The sequence below is a fragment of the Globicephala melas genome, chromosome 10 (assembly GCF_963455315.2).
Source record: "Globicephala melas chromosome 10, mGloMel1.2, whole genome shotgun sequence".
Lineage (NCBI taxonomy): Eukaryota > Metazoa > Chordata > Mammalia > Artiodactyla > Delphinidae > Globicephala > Globicephala melas.
In genome coordinates, this window is record NC_083323.1 from 64,273,849 (window position 1) to 64,293,173 (window position 19,325).

At 52.0% G+C, this 19,325-nt stretch overlaps 1 protein-coding gene across 1 annotated transcript in view; it reads left to right on the forward strand.

Annotated features, from left to right (window-relative positions):
* Window positions 1-2,056: 2,056 nt before the first annotated feature.
* VDR (vitamin D receptor) overlaps window positions 2,057-19,325 on the forward strand; it is a 54,444-nt gene continuing 37,175 nt past the window's right edge. Inside the window, exon 1 of the mRNA XM_030835286.2 lies at window positions 2,057-2,101. The gene's annotated coding sequence lies outside the window, so the exon portion shown is untranslated. The remainder of the gene's footprint in view (window positions 2,102-19,325) is intronic.

The following is a 19,325-nucleotide window of genomic DNA, read 5'->3' on the forward strand; positions in this document are numbered from 1 at the left end:
GACACTGCCAATTACTGTGGAACACTTAGGACTCATCTTCTACCACATTTTGATAAGGTTTATTTTCAAGATGCCAGGTTCACCTGTCTGGCCAATTAAGCATTACGAAAGTGACTTCTGAGTGATCAACCTCTTCTAGAGGCTCATGGAACTTTCTGAGGATGTCCCCAAAGTGTTGGTTGTTAGAGATTTCCTCTGACACTTTCCTGCCCACGAGATTCACTGCTAGCTTTCCCATGATGCTCTGGGCAAGGGGATTCTTTCTTTTACTTTCATTACAAGCAGCTAATCCATCCATCAGACTGGCAGGACCTCCAAAGGGGCACTTCCTTTCATCTGTTTCTCAGAATGGATAGCCCATTCCCAAGGTCAATCAAACAATCTGTGTCTCTTCTATTTTTTTTTTTAACCTGTCCAGAGAGAAAGTGTCCATGATACTCCCTTAATGAACTGTTACGGTGCTTAACAAACTTCACGGTTTGAAGGTCCTTTTTTCTGTTTAGCCTCAGTCCATTTCTCTTGATCCAGTTATTGAGAGTTTGAGAGGGGCTGGTTATCATACAGTCTCGCATAACTGTTTCAGAAATGGATCAGAAGCTATCATTTGCTGAGCTGTCGTACTACCCTTCATTGAATAGGTATGTAACGTTGGGCAAATCAACCTCTCTATACCTCATTTCCCCACCAGCTCAGCTTGTCCCTCTGAGCCATGGTCTCCTCCTCTGTAAAAGGTGAATGACAACATCTTCCCTGCCTAAAGGGGGTCACCAACGGCTGGATGACTTCCTGGGCATATCTATTATAGAACATTACATTGTAATTACTATTGATTTCTATATTCTCCCACTGGACAGTGAGCTCGAAGGAGGGAACCACATCTTTTTCGGCTCTCCTCTAGCATCTAGAGTGGTGTCTAGCACATAGCCAAGGAAACGGAGTAATTTTTAGCCAAGATTTTCTATGGCGAATTTTCCACATCCACCTACAATCCCAGGTCTCAGATGTACTTTTATTTTTTTCATTTTAACATCTTTATTGGGGTATAATTGCTTTACAATGGTATGTTAGTTTCAGCTTCACAGCAAAATGAATCAGTTATATATATACCTATGTTCCCATATCTCTTCCCGCTGGCGTCTCCCTCCCTCCCACCCTCCCTATCCCACCCCTCCAGGCGGTCACAAATTACCGAGCTGATCTCCCTGTGCTATGCGGCTGCTTCCCACTAGCTATCTACCTTACGTTTGGTAGTGTATATATGTCCATGCCTCTCAGATGTACTTTTTACCTCCTTCCATCCCTTCACACCAATGTCGGATGGGATGGATGGGTGTGTGGGGCTGGGGTCCAGGGCCCAGGGAAGCTGAGACTAAGCTTGTTTGGATGAGGTTCGCGACGGGCCGAGAACGTGGTCGGCCGTGGTCGCGCCCGAGGGGACATCGAGTAGGGGTGACAATGCAAACCCAGCCTCCTCTTCGGCCCCGTTTTCGTTCGCTCTTTTATACCAGCGTGTGGGATCGGGCTGAGCTCCCTGACGCTCTGCAGGAGTAACACGACGGCGGGCTGCACTGGGATTCTCCAAGAGCGCTCAGAGAACCTTTGGTGCCCGCCGCAGCTCCTCTCCACCCCCACCACAGAGCCCCGCAGACGACGGAGAAGTCCTGGCCGGGTCAGCCCAGGTGGGGGTGACGCACCTGGAAGAGGCGTCCGCAGCAGGCTGGGTAGAACCACTGCGGTGGGGGGAGAGGGGAGGCATCACGGATTATCGCAGGCAAAACCGTGGATCTGCACACACATAACCATCGAAAGCTCTCACGCACGGAGGGCAGAGTTTGCCTTGCCCCGTGGACGGCAGCCTTGGAGGACTGGGCAGAGTCTCCCAGGAGACAGTGCAGTGGTTGATTCTAAGTCAAGATGGTTGCAGCGCAGTTGGAGCGTTGGGCAAGAGAGGACTAGATCTGTGGGCGGGGCCCAGGGGCGGGGCGGGGCGGGGCCTTGCGAGGGGCGGGGCCAGGAGCTGGGCTGTCTCTGCTTGTCAAAAGGCAGCCGCCGATCCCCAGGCGCCGGGAGCGCGGAGCAGCGTGCCCACACGCAGTACCAGGTGCGGACCCGGGACCGGCGAGGAGAGGGGGCCCCAGTATCGGGATTAGGCGCGGGGTGGGGGCGTCGGGGGTACCGGGTCTGAGTGCCCGTGTGCAAGCACTAGAGTCTGGGCGAACTTGGCGACCGAGATCTGGGCTGTCGTGCCTTGAGGCTGGGGCACTAAGGGGACCCTGAGGTCTGAGAGAAAGCTGAAGTTCGTGCCAGGCTGGAGAGGGGAGCAGCGACCTCCTCGGGGCTCAGGCAGCGGATCACAGAAACGGTCCTCCAGCAGGGTGCTCGGCACTTGGGCAACAAGAAACATTTGTTTCCTTCCTCTGTCGGGCCGCCTCGGCATGGACTGGAGGAATAAGAAAGGGAGGGATGGGCTCTGTAGGGTGCTGAGGTCTTCTGGGGATGGAGTGTGTATAGCCTTGCTATCTTATAGGACCCACGCATGGTTACCTGCGATGATGGAATTGGATCTTTTAAGTAGAGGTTTTTTTGTCCTTTCCTTTTCTTTTCTCGCTTTTTTTTTTTTTTTTAAGCCACCAATTATTTTAGACCTGGCTGATCCAGTGCACTGGACTTATTTTCTCAGGAAAGTCCATCCATAGATGTCCACAGGAATTCAGGGGCAAGCATCTAATCGAGTAGGGGGCTCAAGGAGTAGCTTCTATTGGGGGAGTGAGGAGTCCCACATCTGTGGGTGGTGGATGAAGAGGATTTCAGGGGAAGTATCTAGGAGGGAACATCCTATGGTCTCCGGGGAGCAGTTTGACATGGACCCCCTCCCCCCATGGACCACTGAGGCTGAGACCTAGGCTGCCTGGTCTGGGAGAGCCCTGGGTCTCTGAACCCAGGCCCTTCCCTCATCTTCTCTTCCTCTTCCTCCTTCTCCATGCGGTGAGTGAGTCAACCTCCTGTCTGGGCTCAGCAGCCAGAGGGGCCAGAGCCCAGGCAAGCAGTTGGGCAGGCATTTTCCGAGCATTGCAAAAGCTCTCCTGGGCAGAGTTCAGCTCTGCACCAGCTCCCTGCTGGAAGGCGGCTTCCTCATGGCCGGTGGTGGCCACTCCTGAAGGGGACACTCTGCACAGCAATGATTATGGGATGGCTATGGTATGACTCCAGAATGGGTTGACTGGGAAGGGATTGTGGCTTTGTGGTAAATCCACATCTCTTATTCTCCTGGGATCAGGAGGTGCATCCCAGCACGGCAGAATTTTCCAGCCCCTCATATGCCATTTCTGCCTAGTGATCTTGTTAGCTGCCTATGTGTGTTAGGGAGGTGGGCATGCACAAGGGATTGGGAAAGACTCTGGGATAAGGGAAGCCGTGGTGCTGGCAAAGGTTTTAAGTCGGGCTGGGAAGTGGGGGTGGTTTGCTGAGGTGGAAATGGATTACCTGGACACTGGAGCCTCAACTTTACGAACCAAGAGGGCTGTGTTTTGGGGGGATCTTCCTCATCCCATCCCTGTCCAAGTGCTGGAGGGGATGGTGAGTCCTTCTGGAATGGTGTCAGGATTGTACGCAGCCAGACCAGGAGGCTATTAAGACTGCAGATTGCTCTCTGGCTTTTGCTTTGGGTGTTTCAGATCCTTGAGCAGAAGTAGGGGCCGCATTTGGCCCCCACTCAGTGGCCTCTCTGGACCCATTTGAAGACAACCCACAAGCAGGCTGGGGGGCTGACTCAAACTGCAAACAGCTGGGGAATTCACAGTCTGTGCTCTGGCTGGGTCCCATGACTTCAGTTTGGCTGTCCCTCATCAGCCATGACTTGGACCCTTTCCAGGGTAATGGATAAGAAAGGGGGGAAGAGAAAAAGGATGAGAAAAGAGGAGAGTGGGATAAGGAAGGCGGGAAAGAAGAGGGTTAGGGCTAGGGAGCTTTCCTCGCCACTCACAGCCAAGACCATCACACTCTATTCGTATAAATACTGTGGAAGGTCTGATGCTGTTTGAGGTGCCCTAGTTACTTGTGTTTATGGTTTCTCGGTCTTCTTTCCCTATTCGACCTCAGAACTGATCTCCTTTGGGCACCGAGTCCCAGAGGAAGCACCAGGAGGACCTCTTGGACCCACACCGTCCGCTCCCAGAACATATAGCCGGTGTTAAAGCCAATGTCTTTCACAGTTGGAGGAAGGCCTGGGGTCTAGTGGGCCAGACCAAGTGGTTATCCAAGACAGGAGAAGGACTTGCGGTTGTGCATTTCTTTACCCCACATCCTGAGGAGGCAGAGGTCATCCTGCCTGAGAGCCAGAGTTTCTCTGCAAGAAACTGGCCGGTGCTTACATCCAGCAGGTGGGCTCTAGTGGCCGGAGAGCCAGAGTCATGAGCACCTGGAGGTCTGAGCTAGGATGGCACTCCAGTGTGTTGCTGGACAGGATGAGCTATAGGAGCTCCAGCTCTCCATTTATTACTGTTTACGTCTGGTTTGGATGCAGGTAAAGAGAAGTAAGGAAATGACAAGATTTTCTTAAGAGCCTCTTGTGTGCCCAGCATGGTACTAGGCCCTCTGAGGGATAACAGGGAACAGAGCCCACCAGACCGGGCCTCTTCTTCCTAGACGGTCTGAGCTCAGGCTGGGCAGTGGCTGGCGGTATCTTCTTCCACTACAGTCCAGTTCTCAGGGGGTCCAGCTGGACAGGAGCCAGCCTGGCTGTAGCTCTGGACCACTAAGGTCTTGCTTCTAGTTACGCTTTTCTCCGGTTCCCCATTGTCTGTCTCCCGTCTCAGTGCCCTCTTGGATGTGCTAGAGAGAGTGACTGTATAATTTATTGCCCAAACTGGGAGACTTCTGAGAGTGAAAGGGGTGTGATGAATAATTAAACCCAAGCTGTTCAGGACAAATTGGAACATTGAGGCATTCTAGCAAACCCCACCCCAGACCCAGCGGAGGTCACGGCGATGAGGGGAAGATGGGTGGGTGTGGGTTTAATGAGGAGAAGATGGGGGTGGTGCTTAATGATGAGGGGAAGATGGGGGTAGCCTGCTCTGTGGTGTCATCGCTAATTGCAGTCTCTCCCTGAGGGCAGCACTGCTCTTGGCCACCCTCTCTCTGGACTAGCCTAGTGTTCACTCCCTTCCCCTTGCCTGCGACTTCCCTTCACCCTTGACTTGTGAGTGGCCTCACCTTTGGTTCTCCTGCCCCACCCCTACCTCAGACAGGGACAGGAAGGCCTGCCAACTCGCCTTCAGGTGCCCCTGGGGAACTGGGATTTATACTAAAGCCAAGACTCAGCCTCACGCTTCCTCTTCTCTCTTCCCCCAAACCTTTAGTCTCTTCATTCTGTCCGTCCATCTTCCCAGACCTCCGGGGGCCCCACTGTCCCGCGGGAAACTCAGCCTTAAAGCGGGTAGACAACCAGGAAGGGTAGGGTAGTCAAACCTTGCCCATGTGGATAAAGGGCACAGGTCACTTGTAATCAGGTTCTGGGGAAATGCTAAGCAAAGTGGAGGTCAGGGCCGAGAGCAGCTGCATAGCAGGGGAGGGAGCCAGGTCCCCTGGACACTGGAGCTTGACTCTTGGCTTGTCTGACGACTGGGAAAATGGTCCAGGGGAGGGACAGACTCTTCTCAACCCCGACTAGAGGCGTTGGTGGCGGCGGGTGACTGCAGCCTGCTGTGGAGACATGTGGAAGAGAAACTGCCTTCCCTCCTTGGTCCTTGCGGCCCAGATGCTCAGGGCGGGTTCCCTGGAGAGTCCCCAGAGGTTCAGCATGAGAGACGGGGTGCCGGCCATGGGGGTGGAGCCTCCTTGATGACTGTGTAGTGACTCTGTCCACTGTGGCAGGAAGGCAGTCGTTCTCATCACCGACAAATGAAAACGGCAGGTGAAGACCTCTTGGGAAGTCCCACCCTTTGAAGCAACTTATGGGGAGGGGAGAGGAGAGAGCTTCAGGGGTGGCAGGGGTGGCAGGCCGGTAGGTAAATGGCAAAGGCAGAAGGAACAGATGCTCGGGGAGTCTGAGTGTGTGTCATACCTTCGCAAACCTGCCCGACAGGTCCCGTGCCAAGGAATAGACCAAGCTGTCTATTCCACAGTCTTTGCCACACAAAGTCCCCCTTCTGCACAGGGCAGGGGCCTGGTCCTGAGCATGGTGTAGGCAGCTGCACCAGTGAGAAAGTGGAGTTTGGGCAGGACCCAGCAGCCGGTTCCTGGGAAGCTGCTGCCTCTCATTGGCCTTCTGATGACAGGTTGAAGCTTTGAGGTGTTATGCGAAGTGTGATATTCTAGGCCCTGGGAGGCACCCATGAGGCCCAAAGCTTAGCTGGTGACACGTCCAGTGTGTGCCACCTGCTGGCACTGGAGTTGTAGCTCCAGGAACAGCTGCTTACTGAGCACTCAGCCCAGTGGTACCAGGTGCTGGGCCCCAGACGCCGCGTGCACTGCCCCCCAGGGCTGTCACGGCTTGTGAGACGAGAACCACCACTATGTTTGTTTTACAAAACTGGGGAAACCGAGGATTGGAGAGGTAGAGCCATGTGCCAAGGGGACACAGCTGGTGAGAGGGAGCGTCAGGACTCACACTGGGTCTGTCTTAACCTCAGGGGACCCTGCCACCTCTGCCCTTACCAGGTGGCCGCAAGCATTCAGGGCCTCCTTACACATAATAGGCCTGCAGAAATGTCCCTGAGCAGCAGGCTTAGATTACATAGCAGTTTGAATGAATTGACCTGGGAGCAAGTTCAGTTTGTCCAAAGGTTACTCTGGGGACAGTGGCCTCTCAGAGGAGACTCCCTCTGCCACACCCTCAGGCCTCGGTGCCTCTCTGGCAGTCTTGGGTACCTCACTTGGGTAAAAACAGCAGACAAGGGCTTCCCTGGTGGCGCAGCGGTTGAGAGTCCGCCTGCCGATGCAGGGGACACGGGTTCATGCCCCAGTCCGGGAAGATCCCACATGCCGCGGAGCAGCTGGGCCCGTGAGCCATGGCCGCTGAGCCTGCGCGTCTGGAGCCTGTGCTCCGCAACGGGAGAGGCCACAACAGTGAGAGGCCCGCGTACCGCCAAAAAAAAAAAAAAAAAAAAAAACCAGCAGACAAGAACCCGAGGGAGATAGCCCTGTGTGGAGAGATTGCAGGGATCAAAGAAGACTTGGGAGGTCTGGAAGGCGAATAAGAAACTCTCAGTTTCAAACAGACCACTTCATTGATGACCTTCTATGTGCTAATTGCACCAAGGAAGAAAAGGCCATTGTCCCACCGTCCAACTGGGAGCTATTCTCACCTTGTTTACCTCTTCCTCTCCTGGCTACCCCTTAAGGAACACTCCCCAACCTACCCACCTGGAAAGAGAAACAGACTCCAGCCTCACCTGACGGCCTCTGCCAGGCACTGTGCTGATCACTTTCCTTGTCTCCTTTAATCTTCCCAGCTTTCCTTGGGAGTAAGTTACTAGTGTTCTCTCCAGCATGCATATGGGAAACGCAGGTTTAAAGAGATGCAGTAACCTGCACCGTGCTGTAAAGTGAACCCATGACCACAGCTCTACGCTGTGTGCCGGTGATGGGCCTGGCTGTACAAACCACTCTAAGCGCCAGAGCCAGAGCCTGGAGACACGTAGAAGGAGGAGAAAACACTGAGCCAACCCCTCAGCTGGGGTTCCCAGGGTTTCTTGGTAAATGACTGAAATTTTAGATAGTGCTATTAGGAGCTGTGCTAGCCGCCTTGCAGAATGGGAGAAACGCTGGTTTTGAGTTAGACACACTTAGGTTTAAATTCTGGCTTTGTGTGTCACTTTGTAAGGTTTAAATTCTGGCTTTGTCACTTTGTAGCTCGTGACCTTGGGCATGTTTCTTAATCTCTCTGAATCTCAGTTTCCTTATCTGTAAACTGGGATAAGAATAACTCCCTTGCAGTGTTGTGTGAGGATTAGAGATGATACAAGTGGGAGCGCCTGGCACGATGTAAGCCCCGGAAGAGCTTGTGCAGACAGTCATTCACTAGATATGCACTGAGCACCTACTGTGTGTCAGGTACTATTCAAGACACTGGGAATTTAACAGTGAAAAGAAAAGACTCTTTCAATTGTTTTCAAATTTCGTAGACCAGAAACTTATCATTTCTGAGAGGTCCTTTTAGAAGCCAGGAATGGCTAAACTCAAATTCAGTAAATTGATTTCTCTTTCTGTTATGTGTTAGCTGATGAGCTTGGAAAAGTCGTTTAGCTTCTCCAAGACTCTATTTTTTTAAACTGTGAAATACATCATACACACAAGAGTACACAATAGGCCTATGTATACATTAAGGAATAGTGTAATATATCCTGACCCACCACCTAAGTTCGGTGGAACGTTTACAGAAGCTTAAAAGCCCCCTTTCCTCTTCCCAGTTGCATCCCCTTCCTCACTCTCCACCACACTGTAACTAATATTATGAATTTTAGTTACTATTTCCTTGCTTTTCTTTGCAAGTTATCATCTCTGTATGCTTTACAAAACAGTGTATTGTTTAGTTTTATGTCTTTGGAGTCTACCTACACGTGTGTTGTCTGTGATGCACTTTTTTCACTCAATAGCATGTTTCTGAGATTCATCCGGCGCTTTGAAGCACACAGCTGTATTGAGTAGTTTTCAGTGCAGTGTCGAATTCCGTAAGAATACGCCACAATTTGTGCACCCTTCTTCTTGCTGATGAACATCTGGGCTGTTTCCGGTTTGGGGCTATCATGATAAGCTAATACTGCTAGGAAGACGTTGTGCTTGTCTTCTGGTGCATGTGTAGCCTTTTCTCTAGGGCACATACCTAGGAATGGAGTTGATGGGTCACACGGAATTCCCTGTTTGGCATTACTCTACATGTCTTCCACTGTGACGGTACCAAAAACACTCCTTTAAGTAAACACTCCTTTAAGATAAAAGTTCCCATGGTTCCCCATCCTTTTTAACACTTGGTATAGACTTCATTTCTAAAATGAAAAAGTTGTACTAGGTGAGCTTCTTTTTTTTTTTTTTTTGCGGTACGCGGGCCTCTCACTGTTGTGGCCTCTCCCATTGCGGAGCACAGGCTCCGGACGCACAGGCTCAGCGGCCATGGCTCACGGGCCCAGCCGCTCCGCGGCGTGTGGGATCTTCCCGGACCGGGGCACGAACCCGTGTCCCCTGCATCGGCAGGTGGACTCTCAACCACTGCGCCACCAGGGAAGCCCTAGATGAGCTTCTAAAGTCTCTTTTGGCTACAATAAGTGTATCATTCTTAACCTCAGGACCTGGTTTCTGGCTTATGTGTGTGCCTGTCTGATGTGTGGTGCACAGGTGGCCCCGTAAATGCCACAGCCTGACTCTGAGGCCCTTTGCAGGGTCCCCAGGTGCAGCTGAAGCCCTTCCTCACCGGGCTTCCACCGACAGTGGGTGAGGGATCCTGTGGCTCTGCATCCTTCCCAACAATTGCTGTTCTGTTCAGTTCAACCGAGAGGCTGATGTCAGGGCTGAGAACATACCAGGTGCTCAATTAATACCCACTGAATTGCATTTTTGCCAAATGGATTGGGAGGGATGTATATTTTCCCTGAACATTGATTTTAAGAACAAGACATGCAAGTATCAGAATCATGTATGTGCTAGTTAGTGAACACATGTATGTGTTAACACGTGTATGTGTTCACACACACACACACATGTATGTGTTAGCTAGTGCTAACTAGAGCGCTGGGGCTGGGGACAGGGATGGGATTTATGTCTGTCTTGGGCTTCCTGATCATTTGAAGCTCCAGGTGAGGTGAACCGAGGTTAGTAGTCTCCACTGACCAATTGTTCAGAGTCTGGCCTTGAAATTTGACCCTCTGGCTTGTCTGGTTGGAGAGCAGGGGGCGTCTGGAAGATGGGGTGAAGAGAACAGAGGAGGTGCCGAATAGGCTGGGCAGAAGTAACTTCCCACCTCTGACAGAAGTTCGGAAATTCAGAGCCTTTTGGAGCAAAGACCTCTGCCCCGAAGGTGTTTTCCAGCATCATCCTGGCCAGCCTGGAACCGTCCCATTCCCCCTCCACTGGCACCAACTGCGGCCACAGGAGGAGGTGAATGCCCACAGAGAATCCCCTTCCAAGAGTTGAACACTCTGCCCGGGAGTGGAGGGTACCGGTTTGAAAGGTGTTAGATATACTCAGTGTCTTGGAAGCCAGATAAGCAGCCAGCTGCCCACCCACCCAGCCACCCACGGGACAAAAGAATGTGGCTGGTCGGGCAGTCGCATGGGCCACCCCAGCCCACAATCCCGTAATTACCCATCGAGTCTGTGCCTGTCAGCTCCACGGGCAGGCGAGCGCCTCTGCCCTGGGCCTTATCTTGGTGACCAAGCCCATGCTGGGCTCAGCGGCAGGGCCTCACCTATCCTTCAGCCACTTCTACCCCCGACTCTGCCCCAGTGTCTCTCTCTGTACCAATCTTTGACCCTTTTGAAGCGCGCATATCATATAATAGCTGATAATCATAATAAACCAAAAGGTTACTATAACTTAATATGTTCCAGGCAGCGGGTTAAATGTTTTTCGTGCATCTTCTCATATACGCCTCTCAATAATCCTGTGAGGGAGGTAATATTGTTATCCCCACTTTACAGAAGAGGAAACTGAGTTTGAACAAGTTAAGAGGCTAAATTTCTTGCCCAAAGCCATCGAGCTCCCAAGTCAGAACCAGAACTTAAATTCAGGTCTTTCTAAGACCCGACGTGGGGTCCTTCTTCGCCTGCCACTGCCTGTCCTGCCCTGCGTCCCGGTCCTTCAGCTCCCCAACCCCTTCCTGTCTGAAGAGGGCTGGGAAAAGAGGCAGCAGTTGGTGCCAGTGGAGGGGGAATGGGACGGTTCCAGGCTGGCCAGGATGATGCTGGAAAACACCTTCAGGGCAGAGTTCTTTGTTCCAAAAGTCTCTGAATTTCCGGACTTGTGCCAGAAGAGGGAAGTTACTTCTGCCCAGCCTATTTCGCAAGCTTGCCAACTTCTTGGGTGCCATGATGTTGAGAATTGGGGGATGGGCTGCCTCAGGTAAAATTCCATTATAATGAATGCCATCTAAGATCGGAATGACTTGGTTAAAATGGAATTATTTTAACCTGGGTGCAGTGGAAGAACTCAAATATGCAGCCTGAGAAACTAGAAATGACATGGAGTTGATTCGCCCTTGAGAGTCTCTTAGGGAGGCTCTGGGAGGGTTTGGAGCCTAGGAGAAGGGTCAGATGCACCCCAGTTCCTCCTTGAATGCCAGGCTCCCCGGTGGTTGGGCAGGACTTGGAGGGAGCAAGGCTGTGACTGTCCAGTTGTCCATTTCCCCCACTGTGCTGTGAGCCCCTGAGAACAGCTCTGAACCCCGTCTCTGAGGTGTCACCACTCCACACAATACCTAACTCATCATGGATATGCTCAGTAGATGTCTATTGGGTTGTTTTTTAGGTAGACCGGGTCCCCTAAGCTAGAAAAGAGAGTTGGAGGGCAATCGCTTCGTGTGACTAAAACATCCTTAAAACTCTGGACTGCAGCTCAGATGAATTGAACCAACTGTGCATAATAACAAGCGCTAACACTGAGCAGGTGCCACGTACCAGGCCCTGTGCTGAGCACTTTACATACATTATATCTCATTTAATCCTCACAGATGAATGAGGTAGGTATTGTTATTTTTCTCATTTGACAGGCGAGGGAACGGAAGCGTAGAGAGCTCAGGTCATTGGTTCTGGTCACACCTCTGGCAGGGAGGGAAGGCAGGGTTGGCACCCTGGCAGGCTGCCTCCAGAGCCTCTTCTCTCAAGTGTCTCCCTCATCACAGAGCTCGGCTGAAGCTGGGGGCTTGTTCCGGGAACTAGGGCCAGGTAGGTAACAGTGAGTGCAAAGCCTGGTGGGATGGCACAGGCCTGGTCTAGAGGGACAGCCCCGCCCCAGGCCAGCAGGGTGGCCACTGGAACTGCAGCACAGTGTGGCCAGATTATACAATATTTTTAATAGGAAGCGGGACATCCAGGTTTTTTCCAAAAGTCAAATCTCTCTCTTTTTTGGAAACATTGACAGGCAATTCAAAAACGTATAATCACTGGTGGTGATGAGTAGGGGGGTGACAGACAGAACTCATTCATGGTCAGGTTTAGTCTGTAGGCCTCCTGTGTGTCCTCTGGTAGCTCCTTTCCTTTAAGAGATGACTGTTACCTGGAGAGGGACCAGGAAAGCCCTAGTGTATATAGAATTCCTTACTAAAGGCATGAATGATTCCTCTCCATGGGTACCCCTCCCATCGTGTGATAATACTTTACAATGCAGAGTGTTTCTTTCTAGAGAGTTATAATGAAATCTTTCAGTCTGATGATAAAAAATAAATCCTCCCCTTTCCTCCTTATCTTTCTCTCTCCCTCCCTCCTTCCTTCCTTCCTCCTTCCCCCTCTACTGTGTCTTCCCAGTCAGATATTTCCCTGTAGATATGAGAAGGAAGGTTCGATGTAGAAAAATCAAAAGGAAACTAACAGTCAAAGAAAGGGTCTCTAGCCCCCGCCCCCCCCCTCAAAAAAAAGTGACATTTTTGGATTGGGCTCGGTAGGCAATGAATGACGCTTATCAGGCCGGGTCTGAAACCCTCACTGCACTGTGGGCTCTCCCGGGCTGTGAGGACCTCATGCTGTCAGAGATGGGATCACGGTCCATGTTATACTTCAGAATGTTTTTTCACAGCTTTCCCCTTTACGCCTGAGAACAGGCCTCCCTCTCCCTCTTAAATACCTGGGAAAATCATTGTAAACTAATAACTAACATTGGTATGCAGTATAACAATTTTATAACACACTTTTTTTTTATCTCAGCTGATACAACATTCCTGTGTGATAGGCAAATGGGTGTAGAATTCCCTTTTGGAGGCTTGGTAAAGTAGCAATGTTTAATTCTTTTCCTTCCATTCCATAAGGGAGCCATAGCCAGGGAGGACTGAAACCTGGTGTGCGGGGAGCCCCTGGCTCCCGCAGGCCTTCCCATACCTGCCGCCCTCACCCCTCACCTGGCATCCACAGGTGGGAGGGTAGGGGGGAGAGCTGGTAGTCCGGAGCCCCTGCCTGAGGTCTCCACCTCCCTGAAATTCCTACTCCAGGGTGAGTGTGGTGTGGGGCACGGGGAAGGCCCTAAACCAAAGGGTGGCCCGTGGCCAGCCTCCTCTCCACGCCCACCCCGACTGCCTGTCACCCTGAGCTATTATTCCCCAAGCTGGGCAGAAAATAGCTCACTCAAGAGAATTATTTTTGTCTCTGTTAAACGTCAATCCTGGATTACTGAAAAGCCTGGCTGCAGAAGTGTGTTTCAGGACAGGAGGAGTACTGGGAAAAGTGGTGAGTCGGGGAACAAAGGGGAGGCGGTGGGTGGAGGGGTACCACCTCTTCCCCCAGGGGCTGCGATGGCCACAAGCTCTGGCCTTCTTCCCTAGAAAGCTGCTCATCAGGCTGCCTGACCAGCGGCCACTCCAGCTGACAGTGTGCAGCCTGCCCAGCCAGCTGGAGTGCAGTTCACTCACAGCTCCTTTGATTGAGTGCAGGCCCTGAGCTGGTCCATCAGATTCCTTCTCCAGGGATGTTTGCCTCTGCCCGAAGGAGTGTTGAGTGAAGGGAGTGGAAATTCTGTTACCTGGTGTGGAGGTCCAGGCGGGCAGCTGGGGGGCTGCAGACAGCCAAGGATGTTTGCCTCTGCCTGAAGGAGTGTTGAGTGAAGGGAGTGGAAATTCTGTTACCTGGTGTGGAGGTCCAGGTGGGCAGCTGGGGGCTGCAGACAGCCAAGGAGGGAAAGAAGTTGTTGCTCTGGAGTATAGACCTCCTCCCCCTCTTAAATACCTGGGAAAATAATGGTAAACTAATAACTAACATTGGTACGGAGTATAGCAATTTTATAACACGCTTTTTTTTTTTTTTTTTTTTTTTTTGCGTTACGCGGGCCTCTCACTGTTGTGGCCTCTCCCGTTGCGGAGCGCAGGCTCCGGACGCGCAGGCTCAGCGGCCATGGCTCATGGGCCCAGCCGCTCCGTGGCATGTAGGATTTTCCCGGACCGGGGCACAAACCCGTGTCCCCTGCATCGGCAGGAGGACTCTCAACCACTGCGCCACCAGGGAAGCCCTAACACGCTTTTTTTTTTAATCTCAGCGGATACAACAGTCCTATGAGAGGATTGTTGGAGACCTGGTCTCAGCTTCTCCTGTACCCTGAGGCAGCATTGAATGCCACTCTGTGTAGCGAATCTGTCCCATCTTTGCCCCTGGGTACCAAAGAAAAACAAGGAAGAGGAAGATAGCCAATGGGTAGGGTTTAGTTTGGAGAGGGTTCATGGGTTAGGACAAAGGCCACTACTTCCTACCACTTTGTGGCCCCAGGGAAGAATCCTCCAGCGGTTTGGCCTGAAACATTGAAACAAGAGGGTTATCTTCAATGATAGCTCTAAGGGGAAGGCTGTGCTTGTGTCATGTCATGGGCCAGCAGTGAACGTGGACGTCTGGACCCAGGGTAGGGGCTGGCGTGTGCCCACACATGCAGCAGACTTCCCACACATGTCCATGGCACAAGTTGTTCGTGACCATAGTGGTTGGTGCCCTTAGAGGGATTCCTGGCAACAGGGAAATGACCTTGTTGACTGGGAGAGAGGAGTAAGCTGAGCGCGCTGGCGGACGCAAATGTGGGGAGCGGTGGGTTCTGTGGTAAGGCAGCTCTCCCTGTGCCCGGCAACCGCATCTGGCCACCTGGACAGATTGACGCATCAAATAAGGATTGACTGGGGACGTGCCACTGAATTGTTCACAACTTCCATCTGCCCTTGTTGAATCTTTTGTTCTTTCTTTGGGTTTTCTCTCACAAAAAGTATGTTTTCCTATTTAGCTGGGCAGGATTTTCCAGAATTCTCTCCTCTACCTCTCCTTTCCAACTCAATTACTGATGGAATAATCCCAGGGGAAAGCATCCCCCCGCAAAGGAGAACAAGTGGTGTACACCAGTGCGGTAGAAGAGGCCCGCTGCCTTCCTGACCTGGGGGGCCCTTTCTCCGTGAGCAGTTGGGAAGGAGGCCCATTTTTACTTCCTTCACAAATCTCAAGGTCAATTCTGGTTGGAATGGGAAGCTGAATGGAGTCTGAAAGTCTTTGGTTGCAAAATATCATTGCAGTAATTTAAAATTCCTGGTATTCAAGACTCAGTGTGTTTACGAGAAGTACACTCGGTAAAGGAAAGAATGGAATTTACTTCCGACTGAAATGAGTGTGGTCAGTTGGTTTCTTTCTTTCTTGCGTCCCCTCTCTCTCTCCAGCCATATGGAGCTAGTTTCTCCACCTCCAAAAGGCTCTTTCCTTTTTGCCTCATAGCCTTTGCTCACATGGTATCACCTGCCCGGACCCCTCTTTACCCTTCTCACCACTGCCATGTTAAACTATGGTCCCTTCTGTCTCAGTTGAGGCGCAGAGAAGTGACGTCCTCTAAAGAGCCTCTCTCCCTCTCCAAGACCAGGCCAGGTGCTCTCCCACGTGCTCCTGTCACACCTGTGCCTACCTGTATTGCAGTGCGGATCTGAGTTGGAGATTCCTGTTTGTCTCCCTCAGTAGACTGTAAGCTTCATGAGGGCCGGGTCCCTGGGCGGCTCACCATGGTGTCTCTGAGTCCTAGCATACAGCATGCCACATAGTCAGTGCTTAAAACCAGGCAGGGGTCACCATCGTAGATAAGGCATCAGAGGCCAGAACCAATACCCAGCACAGTGTGAGGCCAAGAAGAAATGTTGTGGCCTCCTCGGCCCTCCAGTATGGTCCCCAAGAAGAAATCTACACGGCACAGCAGGACGGCTGGAATTCTGACCAAACAGAAGCCCTGGAAAAGCTCTGTTGGGGAAATCATTCACACAGGAACTGAGTAGCGGCTTGCGGGTGTCTGCTGCTACCCTCTAAAGTAAATGGGAGCCTCCCCACTTGGCCTCTTCCTGAGAAACCTCATGAATACGTGAGAAGTGTTCACCTCTTCACTAATAATGCAGAAGAGAGACAGGATGCCTTTGGGTAAATCAGCCCCTTATGGGACTGGAGCCGTCTGGTAGAGAGTTACCCCAGCCCCACCCCTCTCAGAGGACCCTGGGATCCCTCAGGGATTCTGACACAGGCCTCAGAATCTATCCTAGGATAAGTGAATGGCTTTCCAGGGCTGCCAAGAGCCAGGGTGGCTGCAGCCCTTACTGCCCCACCCCCGGCTCCGGGCCCCTGGCCTCTGCCAGCCTTTCCCATCACTCTGCCTTCCAAGGCCTGCTGTGGTGGCCGTGAATGGGGCGAGGAAGTGCCGCTGCCCTGACAACCGAAAGGGGGCGCCCCCGGGCTGCTGAGCAAGGTCCCACGAAGGGGAGAACAGATGCCCTATAAGCCCTGGATGCCGGAGAAGGTAGGAAAGAGACTCATGGGGTGAGAGAGGGAAAGGACGCGCTATGAGCAGAAGCAGTGAGCGATCGGTGGCACCTTGGGAATCACGGCCTCATCTTCCTTGTGGAGAAAAAGTCCAGATGTGTAGCCCAGCTTCTCTGCTTGTCAGGGAGAGATTAGAACCATCCATTCTCCCTACCCCAAGCAGCCGGATTTCTGGGAGTCGCAGCCAATGGGTGGGGTCGTCCGTTTTCTCCCAGTTCGGCAGACATGTGGCTCTCTGGGCAATGTTTGGGGTGGAGCCTCGGGGATGGAGAACAGGCTTCCTGGCCTCCACGGCACACCTCTGGGCCCTGAACTCTCCGCAACTGTACTAACAACAGTAACTGCTCTAATAATGAGAGCGAACATATAACGCTCCAGTGTGCCGGGCCCTGTGCTGAGTGCTGCACAGAGATCTTGGTCCCCATGACCACCTGTGACCTGGGCACTGTCATGTCCCTATTTGTAGATGAGGACACAGGGACGGGTTCTGGGGGAAGCTGGACAGTAGTCAGGTAGCCAAGGGTGTCAGGCGAGGTGATTGTGGAGGTGAGCAAGGGATCTGAGGCCAAGGATCCCGAATATCTCGCTTGGAGTTGGCAGGACCTGGGACTTGGGTACTACCTTTCCCACAGTGCAGGAAGAGGCTGAGGGATTCAGACATTGCATCGATCCCAGCAGGCGTAAACCTGGGCCTACATGAACTTGGGCTGGGGACCAGCAGTCAGAAAGATGCTTAAGCTGGGGAGAGGGTCATGGGGCACTAAAAGCTGGCCTTGGGAATCGCTTGGGAGAAAGCTCTCTCCTGTTGTCCTGGGGCCATTTTCTTTTTTCTTTTTTTTTTTAGAAAATCAAGGAAAATCCCATTTGGCCATCCGTTACATCAGCAATCCCAGGGGTTCAGGTGTCCCCAGAGGAGGGCTAGATCTGCTCTCCCTGTATTCTTGGTCCTTTCCCTTTGGGCTGCCTCAGTTTCTACTCCTTGGTCTCCAAGTCACTGAACAAAGAGCCTCCTTGTCCCATCAACTTCCACCTGTGGCAGATGCCCCAGGGAAGTACTCCCACCCTAGTATCCCAGGAAAGCCACCCAGAGGAGTGAGATACACCCAGGCCAGGTGTATCCTGCCTCCCTCTAAAATAGTCCCGGACTGTCTTGAGTCCGCATCCATTTTTTCAGGCCAGAGAAGCCGGATGTGGGAGCCGAGTTGGTCAGGCAGGAGAGAGTGGGTACCCCTCACCCACCACTTTGTTTTTCTGTATTGCTTGTAAGGATGGAGTCAGTGCTGGGTGGCCTCACTGCAGTCTGCCTCAGGGCCTCCTCGTGGCCTCTCCACAACTCCCCTCCTCTGAAGAATGAAATTCATGCCCCCTCCCGTGGCCTGTTTCTCTCCCACCTCACTCTGTTCCCCTGGGAACCTGCTCGGGCTGGTGATGAGAGGTCTTGGGACCTGGCCAGGGTGGGGTTGGAGAAGCATCCTCCCTCCTTGTGTGGCCTTTGACAACTCGCTTCCCCTCTGGTGGCCTCAGTTTCTTCTGCTGTAAAACCAGAGAGATTGGGCTGCAGCTACAAATGGGCCGGTTCCTTATGCTTCACCGGCCACTGTCACTGCCCACGCTTTCCGGCGGGGACAGGGCATGGCCTGCCTGTTACCTGAAGAACAGTAATCAACCCAGAAATCTTGTTGACAAAGCTGAGGGCTGAGTTTCCACTGGAAAAAGGCAGCCTGCAGGAATAATTGTTGTTGATAAGAAGTGGAAATATATCTAAGTAAGCTATGTATCTCCTGTCCCACTGCCTAGAGCTTCGTGGGTTCCTGCCTCTGGGTTTTGCTCAGCTCCAGGAAGCTACCAGTACTCCCAAGAGTGACAGGACCATCTGCTAAGAAAGAGCCTTGATGAATGGCCAGTAGAGTGGGAGTCTGCAGCATGGCTTCTCTGGAGTGACCTGCTAACCCGTGACACCGTATGGGGTGTCAGTCCGTGACGTTTACCAGGTCCTCAAAGGCGAGGGATATTCCCCAAGAAGTTAATTAAGAAGCGCCTTCAGGGGTAAAGTTATTCCTGAAACTGCTGGATCACCAGCCACTTAATTTCCCATCCTTCAGTCAGTCGTTAAACAGTTTGGTCCACCTCAGGTGTGTTCTTAGAGCTGCAGTGCTGGGGGCCAGCCTCCCCTGGAAACAACTGAGCCTAAGACAGAGGCGGCAGGCTGCCTTGACAGAAGTTACTCACACTCTTCCACAGGGCCCTTTCCTTGGGCTGGAAACTTCTCTCCAGGTGTAGCCAAGGAGGCAGATGCTGTCCGCACTCACCACCTTATTCACTGCCCTTGTGGGAATCATGATCGTACCTGGGACGTTTATGAGGTCTAAATCAAAGTTAAATGTAGCCAGGCTAGCTTCCTGTGCTTCTCCCCGAAACCTCACTCGCATCATAAACTTTGTACATTTATTCTATCTTTTCATGACAATTTCCCAGCAGATGAGGAGTGTGCTTCTTTTTCTAATGTGTGTGGTAGTATCACATGGTGGCCCTACCAACCCCTCCTCCGGAGACACTGTGGGAATGGCCTAGTAGATTCATCTTAGATGGCTGCGGAGAGCTGGTCTAGGACCAGTGGTTGAAAACTGTAGGGGCTATTTCATCTGTGCATAATGAAGAACTTTCTAAGCATAGAGCCATCCAAAGAGTGTGGATTACCGTGGGAGATAGTTCTCCAACAGAAAAGATATTTAAGTCCAGGCTAGAAAACTGGCTAGAATATTATAGAAGTGATTTAAGATGGTTGGAGTAGGTGGTGTTGAGTTTCCTTCCAATCTTGAGATATTCTGAGATGACTGGTATCCACTGGGTTTTACTTTGGAAATTGTAGTCTTC